This window comes from Vespula vulgaris, chromosome 21 (assembly GCF_905475345.1).
Source record: "Vespula vulgaris chromosome 21, iyVesVulg1.1, whole genome shotgun sequence".
Classification (NCBI taxonomy): domain Eukaryota; kingdom Metazoa; phylum Arthropoda; class Insecta; order Hymenoptera; family Vespidae; genus Vespula; species Vespula vulgaris.
In genome coordinates this window covers 4,035,001-4,060,000 of record NC_066606.1, presented here as the reverse complement: position 1 = coordinate 4,060,000, position 25,000 = coordinate 4,035,001, and the positions used below count along the sequence as shown (strand labels likewise).

Sequence of the window (25,000 nt, the reverse complement as noted above, 5' to 3'; positions counted from 1 at the left end):
TATATATACATTCATATGTGTATGAATAATGCATATTAATCATAATACGCATTAAATGACGTTTAATTGAAATCCCACATTAAAATTTACATTGTACTAGCTACATATACCACATAAGAACAAGAAAGCAAAATTGAATATACCAAGATACTTTGTTCTTCTTCTTCTTTTTCATATTATTGTTGTTATTATTATTGTTATTATTATTCTTATTGTCTTTATAAATCAATCATAATTGAAGATATTGGGAAATAAACATGAAATTTCTTTCTTAATCTTCTTAACTGTTTTTTTTCTTCTTCTTCTCTTTTATATGAATAATAAGAAGTATAAGGTATCATAATAGGATACCTATGTAATCGTCTTTCCTTTGAATAGGTCTTTGATATAATTGTACTTTGGATGGCTGATGTTTCCCTTATAGAGTGCCTTTTTGTCAAGAAGCTAACAAAGTTTCCTTTCAATTTAATCTCGATATCGTTCTATGTTTTATTCAAAATTCTCGATTCGTTTACCCTTCCACTTTCTCTCTCTCTCTCTCTCTCTCTCTCTCTCTGTATTTATATATACATAATATATAATATATAATATATATATATATATCTGTATATATCTCAATCTGTATCAGAAATGAGTAACTCAGGGTTTATAAAAAAACATTATCATATACGTATTCATGTACGTATCAATGCAATTACAACTTACATTTTGCATCGAAGAATGACAATAGTCGACTATAATTAGTGAATTTCTTAATCAGTGGTATTACATCTTACGTTGATACATTAGTGAAGAGCTTTGTTATCTACGGCCAGTTGAAAGGCATTTTAACTATTAACCGAAGTACTGAAATCTTTTATCAAAAGTCTTAACGTTAACGACAAACGAATAAAACATTGTATTAGAGTTTAATTCGATATCTTCCATTGTATCTTCCAATATAATAATGTAAAGTTTATTAACCAGAAGTAGAATCATATATCTAATTAAAAATAAACAACTAATAGATTTCGTTCCATTACAAAAATATATATACATACACTTATGCGTACACATTAAAAGTATTGCTAATAGAAAATCAATGGAATTATAGAAAACATTTCATTGTAAATTGATGCCGAAAATAACAAATACCCTTCAATAATGTGTAATTTTTTCTTTTTCTATCAAGTATTAATTTCTTTTTAATCAATTTAAACATTTTTAGTTCATAATGTATCAATAACAATATCAGATATTTAATTTTGGCTCATTGCAGAACAATGGTTGCTCGTTACTGTCCATACAATATAAGAAAATCTCAAGCAATACCCAAGAGAAAGACTACTGTATACTTTGTGTATGTGTGTGTGGGTGTGTATATTATGTATCTAGTTACGTACATATGTACATAAACACATATGTATCTATTTACAAATGTATGTTTGTATGGGATCTTCCAACATTCCACCTCGGTGGTTGCCGAAAGACTGATCTCATACGATATTAGACAGAAAGTAAATAACATAAGTTGTATTTAGATATTTCAGCTTATATAGAAACATATAAACATTGTAATAAGATTTGCTTTGTATACGTCAGCTAGTAAATGGTATAAACATTCTCTTTTTCTTTCAGTGTAATAATATTATATATATATATATATATATATATATATATATATTAAAATTTTTATAATTTAATTAGTCAATTAATCAAAATCAAAAAATAAAAGAAAGCAACAGGAATAGAAAAATACGAGACCTCATCGAAAACAAAGTTCGTTAGGACAGACGCCCTTCCTTGAAAACAATGTACTTTCATCTCTCTCTCTCTCTTTGTCTCTTCCTCGCACTGTTTTGCTATTTTTTTCTTAATTTTTCTGTATGCACGTGTACGCGTATGTACGTAATACGTATATGCATTTTAACAAATGTAATATCGTTTGGTATCGATATATTTTATATATAGAAAGATCGTCGACGATCGAACGTGATGCGTGTACCTGATCATGACACCCTTATTTCAATATTGTAAATTTAATTTGTCAACGAGGTATAAATTCTATATTCATTTAAATACACATACGTTGATATGTGTATGAAGAATGCATATTAATCATAATACGCATTAAATGACACGTTTATATGAAATCCCACATTAAAATTTACATTGTACTAGATACATATACTACATAAGAACAAGAAAGCAAAATTGAATATACCAAGATACTTTATTCTTCTTCTTCTTCTTCTTCTTCTTCTTCTTCATATTTTTGTTGTTATTATTATTGTTATCATTATTCTTATTGTCTTTATAAATCAATCATAATTGAAGATATTGGGAAATAAAGATGAGATTTCTTTCTTATTTTTCTTAACTGTTTTTTTTTCTTTTTCTTTTCTTTTATAGGAATAATAAGAAATATATGGTATCATAATCGGATACATATGTAATCGTCTTTAATTTGAATGGGTTTTTGATATAATTGTACTTTGGATGGCTGATGTTTCCCTTATAGAGTGCCTTTTTGTCAAGAAGCTAACAAAGTTTCCTTTCAATTTAATCTCGATATCGTTCTATGTTTTATTCAAAATTCTCGATTTGTTTACCCTTCCTCTTTCTCTCTCTCTCTCTCTCTCTCTCTGTATTTATATATACATAATATATAATATATAATATATATATATATATATATATATATATATATATATATCTGTATATATCTCAATCTGTATCAGAAATGAGTAACTCAGGGTTTATAAAAAAACATTATCATATACGTATTCATCTGCCTATCAATGCAAATACGACTTACATCTTGCATCGAAAAATGACAATAGTCGACTATAATTAATGAATTTCTTAGTCAGTGGTATTACATCTTACGTTGATACATTTGTTAAGAGCTTTGTTATCTACGGCCAGTTGAAAGGCATTTTAACTATTATCCGAAGTATTGAAATCTTTTATCAAAAGCAGTAACGTTAACGTCAAACGAATAAAAGATTGTATTAGAGTTTATTTCCAATTTTCCAGCTCGGTGGTTGCCGAAAGACTGATCTCATAAGATATTCGACAGAAAGTAAATAACGTAAAGTGTATTTAGATATTTCAGCTTATATAGAAACAAATAAACATTGTAATAAGATTTGCTTTCTATACGTCAGCTAATAAATGGTATAAACATTCTCTTTTTCTTTCAGTGTAATATATATATATATATATATATATATATATATATATATATTAAAATTTTTATAATTTAATTAGTCAATTAATCAAAATCAAAAAATAAAAGAAAGCAACAGGAATAGAAAAATACGAGACCTCATCGAAAACAAAGTTCGTTAGGACAGACGCCCTTCCTTGAAAACAATGTACTTTCATCTCTCTCTCTCTCTTTGTCTCTTCCTCGCACTGTTTTGCTATTTTTTTCTTAATTTTTCTGTATGCACGTGTACGCGTATGTACGTAATACGTATATGCATTTTAACAAATGTAATATCGTTTGGTATCGATATATTTTATATATAGAAAGATCGTCGACGATCGAACGTGATGCGTGTACCTGATCATGACACCCTTATTTCAATATTGTAAATTTAATTTGTCAACGAGGTATAAATTCTATATTCATTTAAATACACATACGTTGATATGTGTATGAAGAATGCATATTAATCATAATACGCATTAAATGACACGTTTAAATGAAATCCCACATTAAAATTTACATTGTACTAGATACATATACTACATAAGAACAAGAAAGCAAAATTGAATATACCAAGATACTTTATTCTTCTTCTTCTTCTTCTTCTTCATATTTTTGTTGTTATTATTATTTTTATCATTATTCTTATTGTCTTTATAAATCAATCATAATTGAAGATATTGGGAAATAAAGATGAGATTTCTTTCTTATTTTTCTTAACTGTTTTTTTTTCTTTTTCTTTTCTTTTATAGGAATAATAAGAAATATATGGTATCATAATCGGATACATATGTAATCGTCTTTAATTTGAATGGGTTTTTGATATAATTGTACTTTGGATGGCTGATGTTTCCCTTATAGAGTGCCTTTTTGTCAAGAAGCTAACAAAGTTTCCTTTCAATTTAATCTCGATATCGTTCTATGTTTTATTCAAAATTCTCGATTTGTTTACCCTTCCTCTTTCTCTCTCTCTCTCTCTCTCTCTCTGTATTTATATATACATAATATATAATATATAATATATATATATATATATATATATATATATATATATATATCTGTATATATCTCAATCTGTATCAGAAATGAGTAACTCAGGGTTTATAAAAAAACATTATCATATACGTATTCATCTGCGTATCAATGCAAATACGACTTACACCTTGCATCGAAAAATGACAATAGTCGACTATAATTAGTGAATTTCTTAATCAGTGGTATTACATCTTACGTTGATACATTTGTGAAGAGCTTTGTTATCTACGGCCAGTTGAAAGGCATTTTAACTATTAACCGAAGTAGTGAAATCTTTTATCAAAAGTCGTAACGTTAACGACAAACGAATAAAAGATTGTATTAGAATTTATTTCCAATTTTCCAGCTCGGTGGTTGCCGAAAGACTGATCTCATACGATATTCGACAGAAAGTAAATAACGTAAAGTGTATTTAGATATTTCAGCTTATATAGAAACAAATAAACAATGTAATATGATTTGCCTTGTATACGTCAGCTAGTAAATGGTATAAACATTATCTTTTTCTTTCAGTGTAATAATATTATATATATATATATATATATATATATTAAACTTTTTATAATTTAATTAGTTAATTAATCAAAATCAAAAAATAAAAGAAAGCAACAGGAATAGAAAAATACGAGACCTCATCGAAAACTCCGTTTGTTAGGACAGACGTCCTTCCTCGTAAACAATGAACTTTATCTCTCTCTCTCTCTCTTCCTCGCTCTATTTTGCTATTTTTTTCTTAATTTTTCTGTATGCACGTGTACGCGTATGTACGTAATACGTATATGCCTTTTAACAAATGTAATATCGTTTGGTATCGATATATTTTATATATAGAAAGATCGTCGACGATCGAACGTGATGCGTGTTCCTGATCGTGACACCCTTATTTCAATATTGTAAATTTAATTTGTCAACGAGGTATAAATTCTATATTCATTTAAATACACATACATTGATATGTGTATGAATAATGCATATTAATCATAATACGCATTAAATGACACGTTTAAATGAAATCTCACATTAAAATTTACATTGTACTAGATACATATACTACATAAGAACAAGAAAGCAAAATTGAATATACCAAGATACTTTATTCTTCTTCTTCTTCTTCTTCTTCATGTTTTTGTTATTGTTATTATTGTTATTATTATCCTTATTGTATTTAGAAATCTATCATAATTGAAGTTATTGGGAAATAAAGATGAGATTTCTTTCTTATTCTTCATAACTGTTTTTTTTTTCTTTTTCTTTTATTTTATATGAATAATAAGAAATATAAGGTATCATAATCAGATACATATGTAATCTTCTTTAATTTGAATCGGTTTTTGATATAATTGTATTTTGGAGGGCTAATGCTTCCTTATCGAATGCCTTTTTGTCAAGAGCTAACAAAGTTTCTCTTCAATTTAATCTCGATATCGTTCTTTGTTTTATTCAAATTCTCGATTCCTTTACCCGTTTTCTTTCTCTCTCTCTCTCTTTCTCTCTCTGTATATATATTTATATATATATAATATAAAATATATAATATATATAGATATCTGTATATATCTCAATATGTATCAGAAATGAGTAACTCATGGTCTATAAAAAAACATTATCATATACGTATTCATCTGCCTATCAATGCAAATACGACTTACACCTTGCATCGAAAAATGACAATAGTCGACTATAATTAATGAATTTCTTAGTCAGTGGTATTACATCTTACGTTGATACATTTGTGAAGAGCTTTGTTATCTACGGCCAGTTGAAAGGCATTTTAACTATTATCCGAAGTATTGAAATCTTTTATCAAAAGTCGTAACGTTAACGACAAACGAATAAAAGATTGTATTAGAGTTTATTTCCAATTTTCCAGCTCGGTGGTTGCCGAAAGACTGATCTCATACGATATTCGACAGAAAGTAAATAACGTAAAGTGTATTTAGATATTTCAGCTTATATAGAAACAAATAAACATTGTAATAAGATTTGCTTTGTATACGTCAGCTAATAAATGGTATAAACATTCTCTTTTTCTTTCAGTGTAATATATATATATATATATATATATATATATATATATTAAAATTTTTATAATTTAATTAGTCAATTAATCAAAATCAAAAAATAAAAGAAAGCAACAGGAATAGAAAAATACGAGACCTCATCGAAAACTCCGTTCGTTAGGACAGACGCCCTTCCTTGAAAACAATGTACTTTCATCTCTCTCTCTCTCTCTTTGTCTCTTCCTCGCACTGTTTTGCTATTTTTTTCTTAATTTTTCTGTATGCACGTGTACGCGTATGTACGTAATACGTATATGCATTTTAACAAATGTAATATCGTTTGGTATCGATATATTTTATATATAGAATGATCGTCGACGATCGAACGTGATGCGTGTTCCTGATCGTGACACCCTTATTTCAATATTGTAAATTTAATTTGTCAACGAGGTATAAATTCTATATTCATTTAAATATACATACATTCATATGTGTATGAATAATACATATTAATCATAATACGCATTAAATGACACGTTTAAATGAAATCCCACATTAAAATTTACATTGTACTAGATACATATACTACATAAGAACAAGAAAGCAAAATTGAATATACCAAGATACTTTATTCTTCTTCTTCTTCTTCTTCATATTATTGTTGTTGTTATTATTGTTATTATTATCCTTATTGTATTTAGAAATCAATCATAATTGAAGATATTGGGAAATAAAGATGAGATTTCTTTCTTACTTTTCTTAACTGTTTTTTTTTCTTTTTCTTTTCTTTTATATGAATAATAAGAAATATAAGGTATCATAATCAGATACATATGTAATCTTCTTTAGTTTGAATGTGTTTTTGATATAATTGTACTTTGGACGGCTAATGCTTCCTTATCGAATTCCTTTTTGTCAAGAGCTAACAAAGTTTCTTTTCAATTTAATCTCGATATCGTTCTTTGTTTTATTCAAATTCTCGATTCCTTTACCCTTTTTCTTTCTCTCTCTCTCTCTCTCTCTCTCTCTCTGTATATATATATACATATTATATATAATATATAATACATATATATATCTGTATATATCTGAATCTGTATCAGAAATGAGTAACTCAGGGTTTATAAAAAAACATTATCATATACGTATTCATGTACGTATCAAAGCAATTACAACTTAGATTTTGCATCGAAAAACGACAATAGTCGACTCTAATTAGTGAATTTCTTAATCACTGGTATTACATCTTACGTTGATACATTTGTGAAGAGCTTTGTTATCTACGGCCAGTTGAAACGCATTTTAACTATTAACCGAAGTATCGAAATCATTTATCAAAAGTCGTAACTTTAACGACAAACGAATAAAAGATTGTATTAGAGTTTATTTCAATATCTTCCAATGTATCTTCCAATATAATAATGTAAAGTTTATTAACGAGAAGTAGAATCATATATCTAATTAAAAATAAACGACTAATAGATTTCGTTCCATTACAAAAATATATATACATACATTTATGCGTACACATTAAAAGTATTGCTAATAAAAAATCAATGGAATTATAGAAAACATTTCATTGTAAATTGATGCCGAAAATAACAAATACCCTTCAATAATATGTAATTTTTTCTTTTTCTATCAAGCATTAATTCCTTTTTTAATCAATATAAGCATTTTTAGTTCATAATGGATTCTATCAATAACAATATCAGATATTTAATTTTGGCTCATTGCAGAACAAAGGTTGCTCGTTACTGTCTATACAATATAATAAAATCTCAAGCAATACCCAAGAGAAAGACTACTATATACTTTGTGTATGAGTGTGTGGGTGTGTATATTGTGACTAGTTATGTACATATGTACATATATACATATCTATCTATTTACAAACGTATGTTTAAACGGGATCTTTCAAGTTTCCAACTCGGTGGTTGCCGAAAGACTGATCTCATACGATATTCGACAGAAAGTAAATAACATAAGTTGTATTTAGATATTTCAGCTTATATAGAAACATATAAACATTGTAATAAGATTTGCTTTGTATACGTCAGCTAGTAAATGGTATAAACATTCTCTTTTTCTTTCAGTGTGATAATATTATATATATATATATATATATATATATATATATATATATATATATTAAAATTTTAATAATTTAATTAGTTAAATAATCAAAATCAAAAAATAAAAGAAAGCAACAGGAATAGAAAAATACGAGACCTCATCGAAAACTCAGTTTGTTAGGACAGACGTCCTTCCTCGTAAACAATGAACTTTCATCTCTCTCTCTCTCTCTTCCTCACTCTATTTTGCTATTTTTTTCTCAATTTTTCTGTATGCACGTGTACGCGTATGTACGTAATACGTATATGCCTTTTAACAAATGTAATATCGTTTGGTATCGATATATTTTATATATAGAAAGATCGTCGAGGATCGAACGTGATACGTGTACCTGATCGTGACACCCTTATTTCAATATTGTAAATTTAATTTGTCAACGAGGTATAAATTCGACATTCATTTAAATATATATACGTGTATATAAATATATATATGTGTATGAATAATGCATATTAATCATAATACGCATTAAATGACGTTTAATTGAAATCCCACATTAAAATTTACATTGTACTAGCTACATATACCACATAAGAACAAGAAAGCAAAATTGAATATACCAAGATACTTTGTTCTTCTTCTTCTTTTTCATATTATTGTTGTTATTATTATTGTTATTATTATTCTTATTGTCTTTATAAATCAATCATAATTGAAGATATTGGGAAATAAACATGAAATTTCTTTCTTAATCTTCTTAACTGTTTTTTTTCTTCTTCTTTTCTTTTATATGAATAATAAGAAGTATAAGGTATCATAATAGGATACCTATGTAATCGTCTTTCCTTTGAATAGGTCTTTGATATAATTGTACTTTGGATGGCTGATGTTTCCCTTATAGAGTGCCTTTTTGTCAAGAAGCTAACAAAGTTTCCTTTCAATTTAATCTTGATATCGTTCTATGTTTTATTCAAAATTCTCGATTCGTTTACCCTTCCTCTTTCTCTCTCTCTCTCTCTCTCTCTCTCTGTATTTATATATACATAATATATAATATATAATATATATATATATATATCTGTATATATCTCAATCTGTATCAGAAATGAGTAACTCAGGGTTTATAAAAAAACATTATCATATACGTATTCATGTACGTATCAATGCAATTACAACTTACATTTTGCATCGAAGAATGACAATAGTCGACTATAATTAGTGAATTTCTTAATCAGTGGTATTACATCTTACGTTGATACATTAGTGAAGAGCTTTGTTATCTACGGCCAGTTGAAAGGCATTTTAACTATTAACCGAAGTAGTGAAATCTTTTATCAAAAGTCGTAACGTTAACAACAAACGAATAAAAGATTGTATTAGAATTTAATTCGATATCTTCCATTGTATCTTCCAATATAATAATGTAAAGTTTATTAACCAGAAGTAGAATCATATATCTAATTAAAAATAAACAACTAATAGATTTCGTTCCATTACAAAAATATATATACATACACTTATGCGTACACATTAAAAGTATTGCTAATAGAAAATCAATGGAATTATAGAAAACATTTCATTGTAAATTGATGCAGAAAATAACAAATACCCTTCAATAATGTAAAATTTTTTCTTTTTCTATCAAGTTTTAATTTCTTTTCTAATCAATTTAAACATTTTTAGTTCATAATGAATTGTATCAATAACAATATCAGACATGTAATTTTGGCTCCTTGCAGCACAAAGGTTGCTCGTTACTGTCTATACAATATAATAAAATCTCAAGTAATACCCAAGAGAAAGACTACTATATACTTTGTGTATGTGTGTGTGGGTGTGTATATTATGTATCTAGTTATGTACATATGTACATATATACATATGTATCTATTTACAAACGTATGTTTATATGGGATCTTCCAACATTCCACCTCGGTGGTTGCGGAAAGACTGATATCATACGATATTCGACCAAAAGTAAATAAGATAAGGTGTATTTAGATACTTCAGCTTATATAGAAACATATAAACATTGTAATAAGATTTGCTTTGTATACGTCAGCTAATAAATGGTATAAACATTCTCTTTTTCTTTCAGTGTAATATATATATATATATATATATATATATATATATATATATATATATTAAAATTTTTATAATTTAATTAGTCCATTAATCAAAATCAAAAAATAAAAGAAAGCAACAGGAATAGAAAAATACGAGACCTCATCGTAAACTTCGTTCGTTAGGACAGACGTCCTTCCTAGAAAACAATGAACTTTCATCTATCTCTCTCTCTCTGTCTCTTCCTTGCTCTATTTTGCTATTTTTTTCTTAATTTTTCTGTATGCACGTGTACGCGTACGTACGTAATACGTATATGCATTTTAACGAATGTAATATCGTTTGGTATCGATATATTTTATATACAGAAAGATCGTCGAGGATCGAACGTGATACGTGTACCTGATCGTGACACCCTTATTTCAATATTGTAAATTTAATTTGTCAACGAGGTATAAATTCGACATTCATTTAAATATATATACATTCATATGTGTATGAATAATGCATATTAATCATAATACGCATTAAATGACGTTTAATTGAAATCCCACATTAAAATTTACATTGTACTAGCTACATATACCACATAAGAACAAGAAAGCAAAATTGAATATACCAAGATACTTTGTTCTTCTTCTTCTTTTTCATATTATTGTTGTTATTATTATTGTTATTATTATTCTTATTGTCTTTATAAATCAATCATAATTGAAGATATTGGGAAATAAACATGAAATTTCTTTCTTAATCTTCTTAACTGTTTTTTTTCTTCTTCTTTTCTTTTATATGAATAATAAGAAGTATAAGGTATCATAATAAGATACCTATGTAATCGTCTTTCATTTGAATAGGTCTTTGATATAATTGTACTTTGGACGGCTAATGCTTCCTTATCGAATGCCTTTTTGTCAAGAGCTAACAAAGTTTCTTTTCAATTTAATCTCGATATCGTTCTTTGTTTCATTCAAATTCTCGATTCGTTTACCCTTTCTTTCTCTCTCTCTCTCTCTCTCTCTCTCTGTATATATATATACATATTATATATAATATATAATACATATATATATCTGTATATATCTGAATCTGTATCAGAAATGAGTAACTCAGGGTTTATAAAAAAACATTATCATATACGTATTCATGTACGTATCAATGCAATTACAACTTACATTTTGCATCGAAAAATGACAATAGTCGACTCTAATTAGTGAATTTCTTAATCACTGGTATTACATCTTACGTTGATACATTTGTGAAGAGCTTTGTTATCTACGGCCAGTTGAAACGCATTTTAACTATTAACCGAAGTATCGAAATCATTTATCAAAAGTCGTAACTTTAACGACAAACGAATAAAAGATTGTATTAGAGTTTATTTCAATATCTTCCAATGTATCTTCCAATATAATAATGTAAAGTTTATTAACGAGAAGTAGAATCATATATCTAATTAAAAATAAACAACTAATAGATTTCGTTCCATTACAAAAATATATATACATACATTTATGCGTACACATTAAAAGTATTGCTAATAAAAAATCAATGGAATTATAGAAAACATTTCATTGTAAATTGATGCCGAAAATAACAAATACCCTTCAATAATGTGTAATTTTTTCTTTTTCTATCAAGCATTGATTCCTTTTTTAATCAATATAAGCATTTTTAGTTCATAATGAATTCTATAAATAACAATATCAGATATTTAATTTTGGCTCATTGCAGAACAAAGGTTGCTCGTTACTGTCTAGACAATATAATAAAATCTCAAGCAATACCCAAGAGAAAGACTACTATATACTTTGTGTATGAGTGTGTGGGTGTGTATATTGTGTCTAGTTATGTACATATGTACATATATACATATCTATCTATTTACAAACGTATGTTTAAACGGGATCTTTCAAGTTTCCAACTCGGTGGTTGCCGAAAGACTGATCTCATACGATATTCGACAGAAAGTAAATAACATAAGTTGTATTTAGATATTTCAGCTTATATAGAAACATATAAACATTGTAATAAGATTTGCTTTGTATACGTCAGCTAGTAAATGGTATAAACATTCTCTTTTTCTTTCAGTGTAATAATATTATATATATATATATATATATATATATATATATATATATATATTAAAATTTTTATAATTTAATTAGTTAATTAATCAAAATCAAAAAATAAAAGAAAGCAACAGGAATACAAAAATACGAGACCTCATCGAAAACTCCGTTTGTTAGGACAGACGTCCTCCCTCGTAAACAATGAACTTTCATCTCTCTCTCTCTCTCTCTCTTCCTCGCTCTATTTTGCTATTTTTTTCTTAATTTTTCTGTATGCACGTGTACGCGTATGTACGTAATACGTATATGCCTTTTAACAAATGTAATATCGTTTGGTATCGATATATTTTATATATAGAAAGATCGTCGAGGATCGAACGTGATACGTGTACCTGATCGTGACACCCTTATTTCAATATTGTAAATTTAATTTGTCAACGAGGTATAAATTCGACATTCATTTAAATATATATACATTCATATGTGTAAGAATAATGCATATTAATCATAATACGCATTAAATGAAGTTTAATTGAAATCCCACATTAAAATTTACATTGTACTAGCTACATATACCACATAAGAACAAGAAAGCAAAATTGAATATACCAAGATACTTTGTTCTTCTTCTTCTTTTTCATATTATTGTTGTTATTATTATTGTTATTATTATTCTTATTGTCTTTATAAATCAATCATAATTGAAGATATTGGGAAATAAACAAGAAATTTCTTTCTTAATCTTCTTAACTGTTTTTTTTCTTCTTCTTTTCTTTTATATGAATAATAAGAAGTATAAGGTATCATAATAGGATACCTATGTAATCGTCTTTCCTTTGAATAGGTCTTTGATATAATTGTACTTTGGATGGCTGATGTTTCCCTTATAGAGTGCCTTTTTGTCAAGAAGCTAACAAAGTTTCCTTTCAATTTAATCTCGATATCGTTCTATGTTTTATTCAAAATTCTCGATTCGTTTACCCTTCCACTTTCTCTCTCTCTCTCTCTCTCTCTCTCTGTATTTATATATACATAATATATAATATATAATATATATATATATATCTGTATATATCTCAATCTGTATCAGAAATGAGTAACTCAGGGTTTATAAAAAAACATTATCATATACGTATTCATGTACGTATCAATGCAATTACAACTTACATTTTGCATCGAAGAATGACAATAGTCGACTATAATTAGTGAATTTCTTAATCAGTGGTATTACATCTTACGTTGATACATTTGTGAAGAGCGTTGTTATCTACGGCCATTTGAAAGGCATTTTAACTATTAACCGAAGAATTGAAATCTTTTATCAAAATTCTTAACGTTAACGACAAACGAATAAAAGATTGTATTAGAGTTTAATTCGATATCTTCCATTGTGTCTTCCAATATAATAATGAAAAGTTTATTATCGAGAAGTAGAATCATATATCTAATTAAAAATAAACAACTAATAGATTTCGGTCCATTACAAAAATATATATACATACATTTATGCGTACACATTAAAAGTATTGCTAATAAAAAATCAATGGAATTATAGAAAACATTTCATTGTAAATTGATGCCGAAAATAACAAATACCCTTCAATAATATGTAATTTTTTCTTTTTCTATCAAGCATTAATTCCTTTTTTAATCAATATAAGCATTTTTAGTTCATAATGAATTCTATCAATAACAATATCAGATATTTAATTTTGGCTCATTGCAGAAGAAAGGTTGCTCGTTACTGTCTATACAATATAATAAAATCTCAAGCAATACCCAAGAGAAAGACTACTATATACTTTGTGTATGAGTGTGTGGGTGTGTATATTGTGACTAGTTATGTACATATGTACATATATACATATCTATCTATTTACAAACGTATGTTTAAACGGGATCTTTCAAGTTTCCAACTCGGTGGTTGCCGAAAGACTGATCTCATACGATATTCGACAGAAAGTAAATAACATAAGTTGTATTTAGATATTTCAGCTTATATAGAAACATATAAACATTGTAATAAGATTTGCTTTGTATACGTCAGCTAGTAAATGGTATAAACATTCTCTTTTTCTTTCAGTGTGATAATATTATATATATATATATATATATATATATATATATATATATACTAAAATTTTAATAATTTAATTAGTTAAATAATCAAAATCAAAAAATAAAAGAAAGCAACAGGAATAGAAAAATACGAGACCTCATCGAAAACTCCGTTTGTTACGACAGACGTCCTTCCTCGTAAACAATGAACTTTCATCTCTCTCTCTCTCTCTTCCTCGCTCTATTTTGCTATTTTTTTCTCAATTTTTCTGTATGCACGTGTACGCGTATGTACGTAATACGTATATGCCTTTTAACAAATGTAATATCGTTTGGTATCGATATATTTTATATATAGAAAGATCGTCGAGGATCGAACGTGATACGTGTACCTGATCGTGACACCCTTATTTCAATATTGTAAATTTAATTTGTCAACGAGGTATAAATTCGACATTCATTTAAATATATATACGTGTATATAAATATATATATGTGTATGAATAATGCATATTAATCATAATACGCATTAAATGACGTTTAATTGAAATCCCACATTAAAATTTACATTGTACTAGCTACATATACCACATAAGAACAAGAAAGCAAAATTGAATATACCAAGATACTTTGTTCTTCTTCTTCTTTTTCATATTATTGTTGTTATTATTAATGTTATTATTATTCTTATTGTCTTTATAAATCAATCATAATTGAAGATATTGGGAAATAAACATGAAATTTCTTTCTTAATCTTCTTAACTGTTTTTTTTCTTCTTCTTTTCTTTTATATGAATAATAAGAAGTATAAGGTATCATAATCGGAAACCTATGTAATCGTCTTTCCTTTGAATAGGTCTTTGATATAATTGTACTTTGGATGGCTGATGTTTCCCTTATAGAGTGCCTTTTTGTCAAGAAGCTAACAAAGTTTCCTTTCAATTTAATCTTGATATCGTTCTATGTTTTATTCAAAATTCTCGATTCGTTTACCCTTCCTCTTTCTCTCTCTCTCTCTCTCTCTCTCTCTCTCTCTCTCTCTGTATTTATATATACATAATACATAATATATAATATATAATATATATATATATATCTGTATATATCTCAATCTATATCAGAAATGAGTAACTCAGGGTTTATAAAAAAACATTATCATATACGTATTCATGTACGTATCAATGCAATTACAACTTACATTTTGCATCGAAGAATGACAATAGTCGACTATAATTAGTGAATTTCTTAATCAGTGGTATTACATCTTACGTTGATACATTAGTGAAGAGCTTTGTTATCTACGGCCAGTTGAAAGGCATTTTAACTATTAACCGAAGTAGTGAAATCTTTTATCAAAAGTCGTAACGTTAACAACAAACGAATAAAAGATTGTATTAGAATTTAATTCGATATCTTCCATTGTATCTTCCAATATAATAATGTAAAGTTTATTAACCAGAAGTAGAATCATATATCTAATTAAAAATAAACAACTAATAGATTTCGTTCCATTACAAAAATATATATACATACACTTATGCGTACACATTAAAAGTATTGCTAATAGAAAATCAATGGAATTATAGAAAACATTTCATTGTAAATTGATGCAGAAAATAACAAATACCCTTCAATAATATAAAATTTTTTCTTTTTCTATCAAGTTTTAATTTCTTTTCTAATCAATTTAAACATTTTTAGTTCATAATGAATTCTATCAATAACAATATCAGATATTTAATTTTGGCTCATTGCAGAACAAAGGTTGCTCGTTACTGTCTATACAATATAATAAAATCTCAAGCAATACCCAAGAGAAAGACTACTATATACTTTGTGTATGAGTGTGTGGGTGTGTATATTGTGACTAGTTATGTACATATGTACATATATACATATCTATCTATTTACAAACGTATGTTCATACGGGATCTTTCAAGTTTCCAACTCAGTGGTTGCCGAAAGACTGATCTCATACGATATTCGACCAAAATTAAATAAGATAAGGTGTATTTAGATACTTCAGCTTATATAGAAACATATAAACATTGTAATAAGATTTGCTTTGTATACGTCCGCTAGTAAATGCTATAAACATTCTCTTTTTCTTTCAGGGTAATAATATTATATATATAGATATATATATATATATTTAAATTTTTATAATTTAATTAGTTAATTAATCAAAATCAAAAAAAGAAAAGAAAGCAACAGGAATAGAAAAATACGAGACCTCATCGAAAACTCCGTTTGTTAGGACAGACGTCCTTCCTCGTAAACAATGAACTTTCATCTCTCTCTTTCTCTCTCTTCCTCGCACTATTTTGCTATTTTTTTCTTAATTTTTCTGTATGCATGTGTACGCGTATGTACGTAATACGTATATGCCTTTTAACAAATGTAATATCGTTTGGTATCGATATATTTTATATATAGAAAGATCGTCGACGATCGAACGTGATGCGTGTACCTGATCGTGACACCCTTATTTCAATATTGTAAATTTAATTTGTCAACGAGGTATAAATTCGATATTCATTTAAATATATATACATTCATATGTGTATGAATAATGCATATTAATCATAATACGCATTAAATGACGTTTAATTGAAATCCCACATTAAAATTTACATTGTACTAGCTACATATACCACCTAAGAACAAGAAAGCAAAATTGAATATACCAAGATACTTTGTTCTTCTTCTTCTTTTTCATATTATTGTTGTTATTATTATTGTTATTATTATTCTTATTGTCTTTATAAATCAATCATAATTGAAGATATTGGGAAATAAACATGAAATTTCTTTCTTAATCTTCTTAACTGTTTTTTTTCTTCTTCTTTTCTTTTATATGAATAATAAGAAGTATAAGGTATCATAATAGGATACCTATGTAATCGTCTTTCCTTTGAATAGGTCTTTGATATAATTGTACTTTGGACGGCTAATGCTTCCTTATCGAATGCCTTTTTGTCAAGAGCTAACAAAGTTTCTTTTCAATTTAATCTCGATATCGTTCTTTGTTTCATTCAAATTCTCGATTCGTTTACCCTTTCTTTCTCTCTCTCTCTCTCTCTCACCCTCTCTCTCTCACTCTCTCTCTCTCTGTATATATATATACATATTATATATAATATATAATACATATATATATCTGTATATATCTGAATCTGTATCAGAAATGAGTAACTCAGGGTTTATAAAAAAACATTATCATATACGTATTCATGTACGTATCAATGCAATTACAACTTAGATTTTGCATCGAAAAACGACAATAGTCGACTCTAATTAGTGAATTTCTTAATCACTGGTATTACATCTTACGTTGATACATTTGTGAAGAGCTTTGTTATCTACGGCCAGTTGAAACGCATTTTAACTATTAACGGAAGTATCGAAATCATTTATCAAAACTCGTAACTTTAACGACAAACGAATAAAAGATTGTATTAGAGTTTATTTCAATATCTTCCAATGTATCTTCCAATATAATAATGTAAAGTTTATTAACGAGAAGTAGAATCACATATCTAATTAAAAATAAACAACTAATAGATTGCGTTCCATTACAAAAATATATATACATACATTTATGCGTACACATTAAAAGTATTGCTAATAAAAAATCAATGGAATTATAGAAAACATTTCATTGTAAATTGATGCCGAAAATAACAAATACCCTTCAATAATGTGTAATTTTTTCTTTTTCTATCAAGCATTAATTCCTTTTTTAATCAATATAAGCATTTTTAGTTCATAATGAATTCTATAAATAACAATATCAGATATTTAATTTTGGCTCATTGCAGAACAAAGGTTGCTGGTTACTGTCTATACAATATAATAAAATCTCAAGCAATACCCAAGAGAAAGACTACTATATACTTTGTGTATGTGTGTGTGGGTGTGTATATTGTGTCTAGTTATGTACATATGTACATATATACATATCTATCTATTTACAAACGTATGTTTAAACGGGATCTTTCAAGTTTCCAACTCGGTGGTTGCCGAAAGACTGATCTCATACGATATTCGACAGAAAGTAAATAACATAAGTTGTATTTAGATATTTCAGCTTATATAGAAACATATAAACATTGTAATAAGATTTGCTTTGTATACGTCAGCTAGTAAATGGTATAAACATTCTCTTTTTCTTTCAGTGTGATAATATTATATATATATATATATGTGTATATATATATATATATATATATATATTAAAATTTTAATAATTTAATTAGTTAAATAATCAAAATCAAAAAATAAAAGAAAGCAACAGGAATAGAAAAATACGAGACCTCATCGAAAACTCCGTTTGTTAGGACAGACATCCTTCCTCGTAAACAATGAACTTTCATCTCTCTCTCTCTCTCTCTCTTCCTCGCTCTATTTTGCTATTTTTTTCTTAATTTTTCTGTATGCACGTGTACGCGTATGAACGTAATACGTATATGCCTTTTAACAAATGTAATATCGTTTGGTATCGATATATTTTATATATAGAAAGATCGTCGACGATCGAACGTGATGCGTGTACCTGATCGTGACACCCTTATTTCAATATTGTAAATTTAATTTGTCAACGAGGTATGAATTCTATATTCATTTAAATATACATACATTCATATGTGTATGAATAATAAATATTAATCATAATACGCATTAAATGACACGTTTAAATGAAATCCCACATTAAAATTTACATTGTACTAGATACATATACTGCATAAGAACAAGAAAGCAAAATTGAATATACCAAGATACTTTATTCTTCTTCTTCTTCTTCTTCTGCATATTATTGTTGTTGTTATTATTGTTATTATTATCCTTATTGTATTTAGAAATCTATCATAATTGAAGATATTGGGAAATAAAGATGAGATTTCTATCTTACTCTTCTTAACTGTTTTTTTTTTCTTTTTCTTTTCTTTTATATGAATAATAAGAAATATAAGGTATCATAATCAGATACATATGTAATCTTCTTTAATTTGAATGGGTTTTTGATATAATTGTACTTTGGACGCCTAATGCTTCCTTATCGAATGCCTTTTTGTCAAGAGCTAACAAAGTCTCTTTTCAATTTAATCTCGATATCGTTCTTTGTTTTATTCAAATTCTCGATTCGTTTACCCTTTCTTTCTCTCTCTCTCTCTCTCTCTCTCTCTTTCTCTCTCTGTATATATATATATACATATTATATATAAAATATATATATATATATATATATATATATATATATATATATATATCTGTATATATCTCAATCTGTATCAGAAATAAACTCAGGGTTTATAAAAAAACATTATCATATACGTATTCATCTGCGTATCAATGCAAATACGACTTACATCTTGCATCGAAAAATGACAATAGTCGACTATAATTAGTGAATTTCTTAATCAGTGGTATTACATCTTACGTTGATACATTTGTGAAGAGCTTTGTTATCTACGGCCAGTTGAAAGGCACTTTAACTATTAACCGAGGTATTGAAATCTTTTATCAAAAGTCTTAACGTTAACGACAAACGAATAAAAGATTGTATTAGAGTTTAATTCGATATCTTCCATTGTATCTTCCAATATAATAATGTAAAGTTTATTAACGAGAAGTAGAATCATATATCTAATTAAAAATAAACAACTAATAGATTTCGTTCCATTACACAAATGTATATACATACATTTATGCGTACACATTAAAAGTATTGCTAATAAAAAATCAATGGAATTATAGAAAACATTTCATTGTAAATTGATGCCGACAATAACAAATACCCTTCAATAATGTGTAATTTTTTCTTTTTCTATTAAGTATTAATTTCTTTGTTAATCAATTTAAACATTTTTAGTTCATAATGAATTCTATCAATAACAATATCAGATATTTAATTTTGGCTCATTGCAGAAGAAAGGTTGCTCCTTACTGTCTACACAATATAATAAACCTCAAGCAATACCCAAGGAAAGACTACTATATACTTTGTGTATGTGTGCGTGGGTGTGTATATTATGTATCTAGTTATGTACATATGTATCTATTTACAAACGTATGTTTATATGGGATCTTCCAACATTCCACCTTGGTGGTTGCCGAAAGACTGATCTCATACGATATTCGAGAGAAAGTAAATAACATAAGGTGTATTTAGATATTTCACCTTATATAGAAACATATAAACATTGTAATAATTTTTGCTTTGTATATGTCAGCTAGTAAATGGTATAAACATTCTCTTTTTCTTTCAGTGTAATAATATTATATATATATATATATATATATATATATATATATATTAAAATTTTTATAATTTAATTAGTTAATTAATCAAAATCAAAAAATAAAAGAAAGCAACAGGAATAGAAAAATACGAGACCTCATCGAAAACTCCGTTTGTTAGAAAACAATGTACTTTCATCTCTCTCTCTCTCTCTTCCTCGCTCTGTTTTGCTATTTTTTTCTTAATTTTTCTGTATGCACGTGTACGCGTATGTACGTAATACGTATATGCCTTTTAACAAATGTAATATCGTTTGGTATCGATATATTTTATATATAGAAAGATCGTCGAAGATCGAACGTGATGCGTGTACCTGATCGTGACACCCTTATTTCAATATTGTAAATTTAATTTGTCAACGAGGTATAAATTCTATATTCATTTAAATACACATACCTTGATATGTGTATGAATAATGCATATTAATCATAATACGCATTAAATGACACGTTTAAATGAAATCCCACATTAAAATTTACATTGTACTAGATACATATACTACATAAGAACAAGAAAGCAAAATTGAATATACCAAGATACTTTATTCTTCTTCTTCTTCTTCTTCTGCATATTATTGTTGTTGTTATTATTGTTATTATTATCCTTATTGTATTTAGAAATCTATCATAATTGAAGATATTGGGAAATAAAGATGAGATTTCTTTCTTATTCTTCTTATCTGTTTTTTTTTTCTTTTTCTTTTCTTTTATATGAATAATAAGAAGTATAAGGTATCATAATAAGATACCTATGTAATCGTCTTTCATTTGAATAGGTCTTTGATATAATTGTACTTTGGACGCCTAATGCTTCCTTATCGAATGCCTTTTTGTCAAGAGCTAACAAAGTTTCTTTTCAATTTAATCTCGATATCGTTCTTTGTTTTATTCAAATTCTCGATTCGTTTACCCTTTCTTTCTCTCTCTCTCTCTCTCTCTCTGTATATATATATACATATTATATATAATATATATATATATATATATATATATATATATATATATATATATCTGTATATATCTCAATCTGTATCAGAAATAAACTCAGGGTTTATAAAAAAACATTATCATATACATATTCATATACGCCTCAATGCAATTACGACTTACATCTTGCATCGAAAAATGACAATAGTCGACTATAATTAGTGAATTTCTTAATCAGTGGTATTACATCTTACGTTGATACATTTGTGAAGAGTTTTGTTATCTACGGCCAGTTGAAAGGCATTTTAACTATTAACCGAAGTATTGAAATCTTTTATCAAAAGTCTTAACGTTAACGACAAACGAATAAAAGATTGTATTAGAGTTTAATTCGATATCTTCCATTGTATTTTCCAATATAATAATGTAAAGTTTATTAACGAGAAGTAGAATCATATATCTAATTAAAAATAAACAACTAATAGATTTCGTGCCATTACAAAGATATATATACATACATTTATGCGTACACATTAAAAGTATTGCTAATAAAAAATCAATAGGATTATAGAAAACATTTCATTGTAAATTGATGGCGAAAATAACAAATACCCTTCAATAATGTGTAATTTTTTCTTTTTCTATCAAGTATTAATTTCTATTTAATCAATTTAAACATTTTTAGTTCATAATGAATTCTATCAATAACAATATCAGATATTTAAGTTTGGCTCATTGCAGAAGAAAGGTTGCTCGTTACTGTCTACACAATATAATAAATCTCAAGCAATACCCAAGGAAAGACTACTATATACTTTGTGTATGTGTGCGTGGGTGTGTATATTATGTATCTAGTTATGTACATATGTATCTATTTACAAACGTATGTTTATATGGGATCTTCCAACATTCCACCTTGGTGGTTGCCGAAAGACTGATCTCATACGATATTCGACAGAAAGTACATAACATAAGGTGTATTTAGATATTTCACCTTATATAGAAACATATAAACATTGTAATAATTTTTGCTTTGTATATGTCAGCTAGTAAATGGTATAAACATTCTCTTTTTCTTTCAGTGTAATAATATTATATATATATATATATATATATATATATATATATATATACATATTAAAATTTTTATAATTTAATTAGTTAATTAATCAAAATCAAAAAATAAAAGAAAGCAACAGGAATAGAAAAATACGAGACCTCATCGAAAACTCCGTTTGTTAGAAAACAATGTACTTTCATCTCTCTCTCTCTCTCTTCCTCGCTCTATTTTGCTATTTTTTTCTTAATTTTTCTGTATGCACGAGTACGCGTATGTACGTAATACGTATATGCCTTTTAACAAATGTAATATCGTTTGGTATCGATATATTTTATATATAGAAAGATCGTCGACGATCGAACGTGATGCGTGTACCTGATCGTGACACCCTTATTTCAATATTGTAAATTTAATTTGTCAACGAAGTATAAATTCTATATTCATTTAAATACACATACCTTGATATGTGTATGAATAATGCATATTAATCATAATACGCATTAAATGACACGTTTAAATGAAATCCCACATTAAAATTTACATTGTACTAGATACATATACTACATAAGAACAAGAAAGCAAAATTGAATATACCAAGATACTTTATTCTTCTTCTTCTTCTTCTTCTTCATATTTTTGTTGTTGTTATTATTGTTATTATTATCCTTATTGTATTTAGAAATCTATCATAATTGAAGATATTGGGAAATAAAGATGAGATTTCTTTCTTATTCTTCATAACTGTTTTTTTTTCTTTTTCTTTTATTTTATATGAATAATAAGAAATATAAGGTATCATAATCAGATACATATGTAATCTTCTTTAATTTGAATGGGTTTTTGATATAATTGTACTTTGGAGGGCTAATGCTTCCTTATCGAATGCCTTTTTGTCAAGAGCTAACAAAGTTTCTTTTCAATTTAATCTCGATATCGTTCTTTGTTTTATTCAAATTCTCGATTCCTTTACCCTTTTTCTTTCTCTCTCTCTCTCTTTCTCTCTCTGTATATATATTTATATATATATAATATATAATATATAATATATATAGATATCTGTATATATCTGAATCTGTATCAGAAATGAGTAACTCAGGGTTTATAAAAAAACATTATCATATACGTATTCATCTGCCTATCAATGCAAATACGACTTACATCTTGCATCGAAAAATGACAATAGTCGACTATAATTGATGAATTTCTTAGTCAGTGGTATTACATCTTACGTTGATACATTTGTTAAGAGCTTTGTTATCTACGGCCAGTTGAAAGGCATTTTAACTATTATCCGAAGTATTGAAATCTTTTATCAAAAGTCGTAACGTTAACGACAAACGAATAAAAGATTGTATTAGAGTTTATTTCCAATTTTCCAGCTCGGTGGTTGCCGAAAGACTGATCTCATACGATATTCGACAGAAAGTAAATAACGTAAAGTGTATTTAGATATTTCAGCTTATATAGAAACAAATAAACATTGTAATAAGATATGCTTTCTATACGTCAGCTAATAAATGGTATAAACATTCTCTTTTTCTTTCAGTGTAATATATATGTATATATATATATATATATATATATATATATATATATATATATTAAAATTTTTATAATTTAATTAGTCAATTAATCAAAATCAAAAAATAAAAGAAAGCAACAGGAATAGAAAAATACGAGACCTCATCGAAAACTCCGTTCGTTAGGACAGACGCCCTTCCTTGAAAACAATGTACTTTCATCTCTCTCTCTCTCTTTGTCTCTTCCTCGCACTGTTTTGCTATTTTTTTCTTCATTTTTCTGTATGCACGTGTACGCGTATGTACGTAATACGTATATGCATTTTAACAAATGTAATATCGTTTGGTATCGATATATTTTATATATAGAAAGATCGTCGACGATCGAACGTGATGCGTGTACCTGATCGTGACACCCTTATTTCAATATTGTAGATTTAATTTGTCAACGAGGTATAAATTCTATATTCATTTAAATACACATACGTTGATATGTGTATGAATAATGCATATTAATCATAATACGCATTAAATGACACGTTTAAATGAAATCCCACATTAAAATTTACATTGTACTAGATACATATACTACATAAGAACAAGAAAGCAAAATTGAATATACCAAGATACTTTATTCTTCTTCTTCTTCTTCTTCTGCATATTATTGTTGTTGTTATTATTGTTATTATTAT

The 25,000-nt window shown here is 27.0% G+C and overlaps 2 long non-coding RNA genes across 7 annotated transcripts in view; both read right to left on the bottom strand.

Moving 5' to 3' along the window:
• LOC127071443 (uncharacterized) overlaps window positions 1-12,112 on the bottom strand; it is a 28,835-nt gene extending 16,723 nt beyond the window's left edge. For all 5 annotated transcript variants that reach the window (XR_007785059.1, XR_007785056.1, XR_007785055.1 and 2 more), the window contains exons 1-2: window positions 11,202-12,112; window positions 1-351 (exon numbers count right to left, since the gene is read on the bottom strand). The exon at window positions 1-351 is cut by the window's left edge and continues 1,526 nt beyond it. This is a non-coding gene — a long non-coding RNA (uncharacterized LOC127071443). The remainder of the gene's footprint in view (window positions 352-11,201) is intronic.
• A 3,713-nt stretch (window positions 12,113-15,825) lies between these two features.
• LOC127071442 (uncharacterized) overlaps window positions 15,826-25,000 on the bottom strand; it is a 41,506-nt gene continuing 32,331 nt past the window's right edge. For both annotated transcript variants that reach the window (XR_007785053.1, XR_007785054.1), the window contains one exon: window positions 15,826-16,734. This is a non-coding gene — a long non-coding RNA (uncharacterized LOC127071442). The remainder of the gene's footprint in view (window positions 16,735-25,000) is intronic.